Consider the following 13,850-nt stretch of genomic DNA (forward strand, 5'->3'; position numbering starts at 1 on the left):
ACAGTTACAGTGATACCAATGAGATGAAAGGTCATTGGGGACCGTCTGAACACACATAGAAGTTTTAAGCCATGTGTTCGGGTGCTTTTGCCATTTGGGGGCTTATGCGGTATATGGTAATAACATAGATTTAGTTACTAAGATACATATAAGATAGAGGCTTTTGGGGCCTGTTTGAATACATACAGAAGCTTTGAGCCATGCACTTGGGCACATTTTGTCCTTTGTTGGACTAGTTTATGCATGCAGAGATATAATGAGATATATGAGATAATACAGCACTTGTTCTACCTGTGTAGATCCAGATACAATGGTACCTAATACAATGGTACCCAGGTAGTATAACATTACATCGTCTGTAGAGGTCCGATTATGGCAAGATTATTCCACTGGGTATTTGTTAAGTGATAGCTTTAGGAGCAAGAATTTTGTATTATAATGTGATACGATTTCCTTGACTATACGTAGTATCATGTGTTCTTTTTTTTTTTTTTACTTAGTACATGATTTAAAGTAATTAAGTTATTTATATTCGTTAAATATAGCTTGATGATATTAATTAATAAAAAGATATAATTATTTTAAAGTAAGCTATTCTAAAAAACTATTATACATTCACTAAGTTTTATACTCACCTTACTTCATTATTCTCCCTCTAAGAGGTTGCATGTACAGCAGTCGATCTAGCAACTGTATTTATTTTGAATTTTTGGCCATGTGACAATGCTAGGAGATATAGATAATATTGTTAGGCCTTTCGATCATCTCATTTTTGGATTGTATAACTTTATTAGGATACGATAACTATGAATGTTTAATATATGTTGAGATTAGCTATAATATAATCTTTTAATAGTTTAGAGATGTCTTTGGTAATATTAAATATTAAATATTATGGTTAAGGAAGTTGATCAAGGAAGTTGATTAATGAAGTTGGTTGTATCTTGAATTATTATGGGAGTGCTTGTTTTTGCACAAATTTGCAAGTTGAAAATGTTACAAATATAGAGGAGATTCTATCGAATTTTTGGCAAAATCCTTAGTAATAAGTTTATCAATAGTCAAGTTAGATGATATTAAATAAACTCGCCTTGTGTTGAGTTCAAGGAAGGTCATTTCAACTGAAGACAAAGGGGACTGTCACTGGACCGAATGATTTTGGAATTCAAAAATTCTTACACCATTTTTTCTATCTCAGCCTTTTGATATTATGGGTACTTACTTGTACAATCTTACATGTTGTGAAAAAATTAATATACTCGCAAATGCACAAATCTAAAAATAGAATAGTGGTAACGAGGTCGAACTCACAGGGATTGTTATAAATTAAAAAGTCTAATTTAAATCTAAAATTAATATTAATCCTAACCTAATTGAGCAAATTGAGAGTTTGAGGGAAATAAAACTAATTAAAATAAGAAAACAATTAAATCAAAGGAAAATTCGATAAGACAAAAATTACCAAGGTTTCAAAATCCATCATTATTCAACTAGTAATTATCTAATTGTTAATTAATCCCCAATTTTAGAGTGACAACTCGAAATCAATCTATGTCATCTCATGGATATAACAATTAAGCCCAAATAAAATTAATCTTGTGTATGTTCTTTTTCTGCTTAATAGTATGATATCTAAGTATCTCATGTAAACAAATTGAATAACAAATAGTCAAAGTTTTCCTAAGCACTCTGTGTAAACAATTTAATAAAGGACACAGAATCAAAGATAATCATGTATAAACTTTATAGACCCAAATATAGATTTAATCGAATATTAATCCTAACAATCAATAATACATGACAGAATTGGTGAAAAGAATTTAATAACATTCAACTAATCATGTGAAATACGAACAATAAACATTAAAGAACATATATAGTAAATTAATTAAATAAAATATAATTATTTCATTGAATATGGTTTCATCATTAACCTCAGTATAAGAAAATTAACTAGACATACTTAAATTGAGAGTAACAAATAAAATAAAACCAACCACGGAATATTGAACTGTTGTTGCCGCTCCTGTCTTCTCTCCTAAATCGCGTCTGCTCTTTTTCCTTTCCTCTGGCGGCTGAACCTCTTGAAAGCCAAAGTTTGGCTTTTCTAGTTAGCTGAATCCTTTTCAAATTTTGATTGCAAATAAACTACCTCACATAAGCTAACAATCGGCCCACTTATGTAAAGCCCAATTAAGCTTCCTTTAATCCTCCATGTGCTGGCCACTTTTAAAGTTAACACCACGTTCTCTTCCTTGTCTGCATGTGCATGATGAATGAATTTGTTGAGTACGGTTCCCTGGCTTGATTTCACATGCATATATGCCTAATTGCTCCCAAAAATCAATTAATCTTAATGCTTCCGAAATTAAGCTTCTTTATGCCCCTTTTTTTTATCCATAATCTCCAATTAATTCCCTATTCAATAAAATAATTCAATTAATTAAAAATAACAAATAAAAATAACTAGTAATAATATAATTAAGGATAAAATATGATATGTTATATGCTCATCATTACACTAACAAATTCTTGGATATTTTTTAAGAGAATTCGGTATGCATGACACCATTTAGGGGGAAGATATTCTGACTTAGTAAAGACTTCGGGGAATTCATTAATTATTGGGCTCAAGTTTGTTGATTAGACCATCGTATTCTCCTCTTGTGCTTGGAAACTGAGTTCAATAAAAGTTGAAATCTGGAGGTAGTATACTATGCCAATTTGCTACTGTAATTCACTATTGTCAAAGGGCTCTAAGTCAGCTCAAAGCAATCCATAAAGTTCCTGGCTCCATTCATTATGAGTGAAAGTCATTACCAATTGGTGTGTGTAATCTCTAATGCTGTGAGTGTCAATGTATAAGTGTATATAATAAGTAATATACTAATCAGTATTCGAATTGTCTCCACAAGAATTTATGTTATCAGAATTACCACAGCAATCTTAACAGTGCAGTTTTGTTTTAATTAAAATAGGACAATTTATGAAACTAATAAACTAATTAAAATAAAAATGTAATGAATAAAATGTAAATAAGAAAATTATCATGTTAACACAAGGATAAAACCAATAGGAATGAAGTAATTGAGTGGATAACCTCACCTAATGACATTGACTATTTTTCAATTACAGTACCGTTGCTACATCATTTAATACAGCACTGAGCAGAATCTCTCATGCATCCTCAGTTGCTGCCTATTGAATATTTTATATCTAATGCAAACCAACAGTGACCAATTGTTACGCCAATATTAAATATAGCATTAAAACGATATAGGTTCCATTTACCCTACAAGGTGAATCTCTATGTCTAGTTCATAACTAATTCTAGATCAAGCATGACCCTATTCAAATTGATATTAACTCAACTTGGGAAACCGAATTTAAAACCAAGTATTGTCTTAATCAGATCCACTAAGTCAAACCGTTTTTAGGCTCTTTCTTAGCTAGTATCCATAAATGGGTGATCAGCTGAAATAGAGAATTAAAATAAATCAATTAAGATAAAATGTTGTAGCAAACACAGAGCAACGTGTGTATATAAGTGAAACATCCATTAAGATCGTTTATCACTCAACTACAATCAAATTCAGTTCATGATTTGCGATAGAAAAATAAATAAAAAAGTTTCAGTCATCAAGTACATCCCCATAATGAAATAGAAAACAAGAAAATAATAACAACAAATTGATTTCTATTTTATTTTTGCGATCTCTCCTCTGTCAACCTTCAATCTCTCTCTTGTATATTCTCTTGTTGTTTCTTTGCGGTTTTTCTCCTTGGTTGATGGCTCTACCTTTTTTCTTTGCGTGTGTGTTTCTTTTATAGCTTAAAATTAGGGCAATCGGAAGTCTAGGGTGCATATCTTCCATTTTTAGAAACCTCATATCACAATCTTCTAAGTATCTTGTGCGAAACCTTTCTGTGTCAATGCTCCAGGATTGTTTCCTTCTATCATTTGATTTATTTATAAGATAAGTGTATTTATGCCTCATTCCCATTAAAGGTTGCCTTTCATCTAAAAACTCTTTCATGTACGCCTCCCTAAATACTACAGTTCAAGACCTGATTCTATTGGACAAATAAAAGATCCCTGGATAATGCCTCATATCTTTATTAAACCTATCACATAACCCCAAATAATCTCCCAAACATAACATATTCTCCCTCTTTTTCTCTAATACCAAAAGCCACAGCAACTCATGAAGCACCACTAGTGCCCTCTTCTCCACAAAGTCACCACCATTTGTCACCAAATGAAAGGCATCCTAAAAATTAAGGCGAACTGTATGGCAATTTCTACCATTGCTCAACCTAATTCATCACTTTCTTCTCTGAATCAAACCCACTTGGAAAATTCATTGAAACCTTAAAGAACATTCCTTTTTTCAAATTTAACAAATCACCACCACACAATCTCTCCTTCAAGAAACCAGCTCAAAAGCCAGCACTTACTTTGTAACTAAAACAATCTTCTACATAACTAAGACAATCTTCTACGTAACAAACCTGAAAATACAAATAACTGTCAAGAATGTACAATTATATAAGTACCCCTTACAAAACACTTCATTGTTAAAAATCATATCTTTCAGTTTCACAAACTTTTAGGTACTCTAGTGTGGACAATCAATAAGAAGCGAAGTTCCATGATTATAAGATAGACCTAGTTCAAATTTAAATTGATTAATTATTGGGTGCAAACGGAAGTGTGAAAGAAATTTGATTTAAGAACAGAGAGTTTACCATTAGAAAATTACTTTAACTTCATTGCTTAACTTTTCTCTCTACTTTCAAAATACCACTAGAGTTCATATTTATATGTAGTATACAAAACTCTAGAGATTACATTAATCATGATTTAGATTTCCAAAGCCACATTGCAAACATAAATTCTACCCTTTAATTCATATTGAAAAACAAGTTGTATGACCCTTCAAACTTCTTACTCAATTTACTAGATTACTGATTAATTACATCTCAACACCCCCGCTCTTAATTAGTAATCTTCAATTGCTTTTTGAATTTTTCAAACTTCTTAATGATAATTGCTTTGGTCAAAAAATCTCTTGGTTGTCCATTAGTGCTAATAGACTCGATGGTAACTTCTCATTCGCTGGCTAAGTCACAGATGTAATGATAACGTAGCTTAATGTGCCTATATTTAACATGAAAAACTACATCATTTGCCATAGCAATGGCTGACATGTTATTACAATAGATTGTTGTTGCAGCTTCTTGATCGAACTGCAGATTATTGAGAATTCTTCTAAGACAAACAGCTTCACAAGCTAATTCAGTTCCTGCAATGTAGTCTCCTTCAACTGAGGATAAAGCTACTGATTTAACATGAAAAACAACATCCTTTGTCATAGCAATGGATGACATGTTGTTGCAATATATTGTTGTTGCAATTTCTTGATCGAACTGCAGATTATTGAGAATTCTTCTAAAACCAATAGCTTCACAAGCTAATTCAGTTGTTGCAATGTAGTCTCCTTCAACTGAGGATAAAGCTACTGACTTCTGCTTCCTTGAGCTCCATGAAATTACATTTATATTGTTGTGCAAATTTTATTGAACTCGCAAGTGCATGAATCTATTGTAGAATAGATCAATGGTGATGAGTGTCGATCCCATGAGGAGGTGGATTTTAATTATGTGTAGACTTAATTTTCTAAGTGGATGATTGGATTTGTGGTGAAAGTGATTTAGATTATCCTAAAATTTAAATTAAAATGGTGGGAATAAATTGAAGTGAAATTTATTAAAAGGAAATGCTTAGGTATTTGTATCTAGATCTGCATCAACATGTACCATAGGCTTATTATTCCTTATTAGTGCCAATTAAAACATGAGGGGGGTTTCCACTCCTCATGAACCACACTTTAATCAATATGGTGCTAAGGGTTTATCGCGCCAAATAGCAATAACCTTGCACTAGGGAGCCGGTTATACCGGTGCGGTATCTAGACAAAATTATTACTATCTGTCGACGAAAAGTCAAAACATCCACATAAATTAGAGGGGAAAAGAAAGTAAATTTACTAAATAAAGTCCATGGAACATGTTGAGACTTTACCTTCAACTCAAGCTTGAAAAAAAATTAGCTACTCATAATTGAATTAGAAGTAAAATGGAAATTTATTAAAATACGCTAAAAATACAGGATATAGAAGAAATTACAGAAAATGGAGTTTAAAAATGAATTCAGGCGTGTCCAATTAGGGGGGGACAACCCCCTTTTTATAAATATAATGAGTAAATCATGACCATCAGATTAAAATAATTTGGCAAGTTCTAATTGAATATAACATATCATCAAGGCTATCATTCAGTGTAATGCATGTATCGTACACACGTTTTTTGGTCCATTGACGTCCTGCCACGTCACCGGTCAACACTACATAATCATTTTACTACAATAGGATCGCGACACATCATCAGTCAACGCCATATAAGAAGTCAATACCAAATCATTCATCCAATCGAACGCTGTCACATCATCGGTCGGTGCCACGTCATCGATCAATGCCACATCATCAGACCGTATATGTGAACAGTGCTGTGAACAATGCCGTTTACCCTTTTATGCTCCTCTTAAGATTTTCGACTATCCTGAGTCCAAAATTGGTGTCTGTTTTGCTCTCTGATCTTTCGTTCATTGAGAAATGAATATGATGCCCCTAAAATACATAAAATACTTAATTAAAATAAAACACACATCTTTAAATCACAAGGGACTTAAATATATAAAAGTAGGGATGCTAGTGAGAATTAAAGTGTAAAATGATGATTTTCTCCTTTATAAATATACACTTTCGAGGATATGTTTCCCATCCAGTTTTCTTATAAATTGACAAATAGAGTCATTTATAGCCAGATTCCTAAGACTATATCGTGCATACTCTTTTTAGAATAATGGTCATAATTGGAGAATTGCTCATTATACGTATCCACTGGAATGCGTTTCAAGAGACCAAAGGATATCATCCAATGACTCTTTATTCAAGCCATCCCTAATGAATTGAATATTGTCTTCCCTGTTATCAGACACCATTCCTAAAGAACATAGTTTTTTATAGCATCTCATTCTGGCACACTTATGACAAGCAACAGAAAGTTTTTGAGCTCTTTGTTTTCTTGCATAATTTCCTTTACCATAACCAGGCATGTATGCAAAAAATTTGGGAGGCAACTCACCTGCCAATCGTACCTTGGTGTCGATTAACCAGCGGATGTCAACAGGTATGTTATTCCTCATAAACAATTGTATGTGTTTAGACCGAGCTTTATAGATTTTAAAGAGGGCACTCTGAGGAAGTGAAGGGAATCGATTGTGAAGCTTTACTAAAATCTCGTTTCTATCCATACCTTCGCCTCAGAAGATCCATTATTATGGGAAACTAAAGTAACCGACTTTATTGTCATAGAGTACCGTTATCCGCCACTTAACCGGGGTAACAAACTAAAACACACAAAAAAAATTACAATCGTCCTCTGATTTAATTTACCTCAAGCTCCAACTGGATGTTGAAGATACTTTCCTCAATGTCTCTGAGTTGTCTTTCTAAAGCCTCAACATGGGATACTAACTCTGGTGGTTTTAGATCCCAAATATGATGTGTTTTACAAAATCAAATTTGGCTTCTGAGATGAGATTTTACACGTTGAAGCTATCTAAGAAGGTCTAAGAGGATTTGTCTAGCTGAGGCACTCATGATTAATAGTGATCAAAGAAAACTTAATGGTTATGCAAAAATAATTTCAATTAGCAAAAGAATAGTAAAAATAAAAAAATCAAATCACCGAAAAGAAAAATCTCAATTCAAATTTAGTGGGTCACCTAAATTTATTTTGATATCCTCTCTATGTGGTTGGTACTCTAGATATGGCTTTAATCTTTGACCATTAACTTTAAAAGTGACACCGTTCTTTGGATCCTTAATTTCAATTGCTCCATGTGGAAAAACAGTGAACAATAAAGGGGTCATACCATTGAAAGCGTAATTTACTTGGGAATAGGTGCAAGCGACAATGGAATAAAGTTACTTTCTGATCTGGGGTGAAAGATTTTCTCAAAATTTGCTTGTCATGAAAGACTTTCATTCGCTGCTTTTAAATCTTGGCATTTTCGTATGCATCATTGCGAATTTCTTCAAGTTCTGCCAAACTGTAATCCTCTTTCTGAGCTAGTTTGCTTCATGTCAAAGTTGAATTTCTTGATGGCTCAGTACGCACAATGCTCGAGTTCCACAGGTAGGTGGCAAGCTTTTCCATACACTAGCCTGTAGGGTGACATCTCAATCGGGGTCTTGAAAGCCGTTCTATATGCCCATAATGCATCATCGAGTCTTAATGATCAATCTTTTATGTCTGGTCTCACCGCCTTTTCTAATATGTGCTTTATTTCTCGATTGGAGATCCCAACTTGGCCACTAGTTTACGGATGATATGGGGTCACTAGTTTGTGAGTGATGGAATATTTTGTCAAAAGAGCTTTGAATGATTTATTACAAAAGTGAGCACTACCATCACTGATTATTGCTCGAAGGAATCCAAAGTGTGAAACAATGTTGCTTTTCAAAAATCATATCACCACATTGTGATCATTGGTTCTACATGGAATTGCTTCTACCCATTTTGATATGTAACCAACAGCAACCAATATGTATTGATGGTCAAAAGAAGGGGGGAAATGTCTCATTAAGTCGATACACCATACATCAAAAATCTCCTTTGTGTAATGCTCCTCATTCCATGACACCTATCACATGAAGAGCAAAAAGTGTAAGCATCTCGAAATATAGTTGGCCAATAGAAACCACATTGTAAAACTTTAGCAATTGTTTTCTTAGCGCTGAAATGGTCTGCACAAGCTTGTTCATGGCAGAATGAAAGGATATTTTGAAATTCACTTTCTAGGACACATCGTCTGACAATTTGATCTGCACAATACTTGAACAGATAAGGGTCATCCTAAAAGAAATTCTTTATTTTTGCAAAAAATTTGTAAAAATAAGATAAACGAAAAATTACAAAGAAAAATAACTTGAAAATTAAATTACAAAATTTTAAAGAATAGAAAAAGAAAAGAAATTTTTACCTCAAAATGCAAATTTACTTTTTTTCTTTTTTTAATAAGAAAAAAATTACAAGAAAATAACTAAAAGAAATTATTTACAAAAATTAATTCTACGAAATAAAATAACTTACCTCCCCGGCAACGGCGCCAAAAACTTGTTGTGCAAATTTTATTGAACTTGTAAGTACACAAATCTATTATAGAATATATCAATGGTGACGGGTGCCAATCCCACGAAGAGGTGAATTTTAATTATGTGTAGAGTTAATTTTTTAAGTGGGTGATTAGATTTATGGTGGAAGTGTTTTAGATTATCCTAAAATTTAAATTTAAATGGCAGGAATAAATTGAAGTGAAATCTATTAAAAGGAAACGCTTGGGTATCTGGATCTGCATCACATTGCACAATGGGCTTAATATTCCTTATTAGTGCCAATTAAATCATGAGGGGAGTTTCTACTCTTCATGAACCACACTCTAATCAATATGGTGCTAGGGGCTTATCGTGCCAAATAGTAATAACTTTGCACTAGGATGCCGGTTATATTAGTGCGGTATCTAGACAAGAATATTACTATCTATCGACGAAAAATCAAAACATCCACATAAATCAAAGGGAAAGAGAAAATAAATTTACCAAATAAAGTCCATGGAATATGTTGAGACTTCACCTTCAACCCAAACTTGAAAGAAAATTAGCTACTCATAATTGAACTAGAGGTAAAGTGGAAATTTATTAAAATACGTTGAAAATACAAGATAGAGAAGGAATCATATAAAATAGAGCTCAAAAATGAATATAGGCATGTCCAATTGGGGGGGAGAGTCCCCTATTTTATAGATACAATGAGAAAATCATGGTCATCAGATTAAAATAATTTGGACGCTCAAGATTGCGCCACGTAGTAAGTTTTGATTGGATAGAACACATTATCAGGGCTGTCATTCCGTGTAATGCATGTATCGTACACACATTTTTTGGCCCACTGACATTCTGCCACATCGCAGGTCAACTCTACATAATCATTTTAGTCCAATAAAATCACGACACATCATCGGTTAACACCAACAACTAGTTATATAACTAGGGTTCTTTTACGGCAATAAATCAATATAATATTTGTTGTACTTTATTAGTTTAGCGCGCAAAGGCTTTAAGAGCGTTGGATTGACTCAATTTGATCCAACCGCTTATATTCAACATGCGGAAGATAACTAATATACGGACATTCAGATAATAGAAATATTGATATATATATATATATATATATATATATATATATATATATATATATATATATAAGTTAAATGAAAAAAATAATAGGATTAATTAAAAAATATATAGGAGTTAAATTAAATTAAGAAATATATTGGGATCCACAATATTTTGTGTGGATTTGTGGTTTTTTTATAATTTTATTTGTGTATTTGTGGCGATGCTAGACTTGAATTTATGTTATTCTTGATGTTTGATTTATATTGTAGTATTTTTGTGTGTGACTTTATGGTGTGGTATGTTATTCTAGGTATTAAATTATTGATTGTTGAATTATAATTGAAATTTATTTAATATTATTACGTCAATTATTGAATTTTAAATTATTAAATTTTTATTTTTGTGGATCCAGATATTCGAAATATCCGTCCGCAATCGTGCGAATATTACTCGCATCCGAATCTATATATATATATTTTTTATGAATCCAGATACAAGAATATCAATCTGAATCTGAATTTTGTCATCTCCACGTAGAACCCTCAAACTACTTGCTCAATTTCCTATATTACTAATTAATTACATCTCAACATTAACAACATAAAAGGGTAATTTCCTTGCATTGGTTAGTCATCAACAATTTAGCCAGCCTCCTAACGACGTCATCACGCTGAGCTGGCAAGCCGTGAATGGCTGATTCTTCCTTGCGGACAGTCAAAGCCTGTGGGGAGACTTTGACGGGTAGAGAAGCGACGGCAGGGCTGGAATCGGGTTAAGACTGAGGGGTATTTTTGGAAGAATATAAGGGCAGTGGTAGTGGGGAAGTCGGGGTGGGGGTTGAGTAAAGAGAGTGAAAAGAGAGGGAGGTATTTGGAAGGGGAATTGGTGATGATATGGTTTTCGAAGGAGAGGATTTGTTTTTTCTTAGGAAACGACGTCGTCGAGAAACGGATTGGGTAACCATTTCACTCTGGCGTTTATGAATGTTCGGAAGCTGTCGAGGCGATGTGGGAGCTTGGCGGCCAGCACCGGCAGTGGGTTGGAGCCATGAGACGAGTCTTTGGCCAGGGAGGATTTCTGACCCGCAGTAAATGGCGGTGCTAATCCCTAGTAATAAATGAATTTAATGTATGCTAAGGCATTTCGTTGAACACAGCCGTCTTAGCTCAGTGGTAGAGCGCGTGGCTTTTAACCACGTGGTCGTGGGTTCGATCCCCACAGACGGCGTAGTGTGATTGGATAATTGGATTTAGATTTTTAAAGTTTTGCGATACCGTTTTGCAGTCAGAAGGCTTATGCCTTGTCATACAATCGTCAACGATATGTCGGATGCGGTGCATCCGGATCAAGATCTAGATTTATATTTCTATATCCTAATCTGCAAAAAACAGATGCGGATTTTGATGTATGTAATGTCCACAAGACATGCAGGCTGATATTCTGAATATCTATATCCGCAATAATTAAAATTTAAAAATTTAATATATAATTTAAAAACTCAACAATTTATCTAATAATATTAAATAAAATCCAATTATAATTCAACATGAATAATATACAATAATCTTATAAATCTACAAATAAAATTTAATATTTTATTTTTAATATATATTTTTAATTTAAAATAAAATTCAATAATATACCTAATAATATCAAATAAAATCCAATTATAATCCAAAAATATAAGCTCATAAATCTACAAATAAAATTTACTTTTTTATTTTTTATTTCATTTTTAATATAAATTTTTAATTTAAAATAAAATTCAATAATTTACCTAATAATATCAAATAAAATTCAATTATAATCCAACAATTAATAATTCAACATGAATAATATACAACAACATCACAAATTCACAAATAAATTTATTTTTTTTATTTTTATTTAATTTTTAATTTAATTTTAATTTAAAATAAAATTTATTCGGATCTGAATGACTGAATCCATGCGGATCCCAAATTTCCATATTAAAATTTGTATTTTTTAATATGCAGATTTAAATTTTTCAGATGCAGACCGGATCCTAATTTAAATATCATCCCTAGAACTGTACAAAAATGTCTCGGTATCATACTGGAAGGGTTAAGCATTAAACGACAACAAGTTACTGTCGTTTTGAAGAATAGAAAACTCACATTAGGAATGGCAAAAATCCCCACGGGGACGGGTACCCTCGGGGATTTTCCTTATTCGGTGAGGGTATGAGGATAATTTCATACGCAATTTCTTATTCGGGGAAGGGACGGGGAAAAGTTTTTACCTAATTTCTTATTCGGGGAGGGGACGGGGATGAGTTGGAATCCTCATCCCCTACCCATTTCCCCATTTTAATTTTTAATTTTTTTTTAATTTTTTAAAATTACTAGTAAATAAATTATAAAATTTGAATTATAAAATTATAAATATTGGTAAAAATAATAAATATCAAAATATTTATATTATTAAACTTTTAGGCATAATTAACTAATTAAAGTCCTAAATTTTTATTTAGGACATTAAAAAGACCGGATAGATTCTATTAGCCCAAAAATTTTGTTTTAATTTTAATATTCATTAAATATTTTAAACTTAAATCTATTTTTTAAATTTATTTTTAGATGTTATAATTGCCCACAGCGAATCACAATTTTAATAGCTAATCTAATCTAATATTTGCTCGGACTTAACTATTGTGCTGTAAATGGAATAGTCCGCATTTATAAAGTGCCCACGCCACTATTGAAAAAGTTAATTTTGAATCTAAATCCGATTTTATTTGTAACAATTTTGTATTAGACTATTAATTTGTTCATGATAATTTGTATCCCTTGCATGCTGCGTTACTTACTAATTTAATGTATGTAACTTCTGTAATAGATATTAATGTAAGATATATTTTGAACTTTACTTTTATTTGAATTTTTTTTAATATGATTAACTCAAAATCGAAAATAAAAAAAATGTATTAATTATTCGGGGATCGGGGACCCTCGGGGATCCTCTGTTATTATTAGGAGAGGGGATGCGGATTCTCTCAAGTAATTCTGAAGGGGACGGAGAGGGAACGGGGACATACGCAAAATATTGGGGATGAGTATGGAGAGATTGGTCCCCTCCCCTCTCCTCCCATTGCCATCCCTAACTCACATGCACTGCACTTGTGGTCAAGGGTGGTCAAATGGTTCTTGAGTTAGTTAGAGAACACTGGGCATTGGAACCAAGATATTTAGCAATTCAACACCTTAACCACTAAGCCAAGCTATTAAGGATTATATAATGTAAACATATATTTAAGTAGGGTAGAGCAAGTTCAATCATTCAAATATTTTAAACTATTCAATCATTCAAAATTTTTAAACTATAATAAAAATAAAAATTAGTCAAATTATAATATGTTCTATTAAAATTTTATTAGAAGGGGATTAATTCATTGACTCGGGCATATTAAAAGAAATTATATTTGCATAACATAACAACTAAGATAGACAAAAAAGGCCGGTCCAAGCCTGCAAGCTTAGGTAGGGGTGGCAAAATGAATAAATGAATAAATAAATAATATTCAAA

At 32.4% G+C, this 13,850-nt stretch overlaps 1 non-coding gene across 1 annotated transcript; it reads left to right on the forward strand.

Annotated features, from left to right (window-relative positions):
• Positions 1–11,459: 11,459 nt before the first annotated feature.
• Positions 11,460–11,531, forward strand: TRNAK-UUU (transfer RNA lysine (anticodon UUU)). The gene has a single exon. It is a non-coding gene; the product is annotated as a tRNA-Lys (tRNA).
• Positions 11,532–13,850: the final 2,319 nt, after the last annotated feature.

This window comes from Citrus sinensis, chromosome 6, assembly GCF_022201045.2.
Source record: "Citrus sinensis cultivar Valencia sweet orange chromosome 6, DVS_A1.0, whole genome shotgun sequence".
NCBI classification, from domain to species: Eukaryota; Viridiplantae; Streptophyta; class Magnoliopsida; order Sapindales; family Rutaceae; genus Citrus; species Citrus sinensis.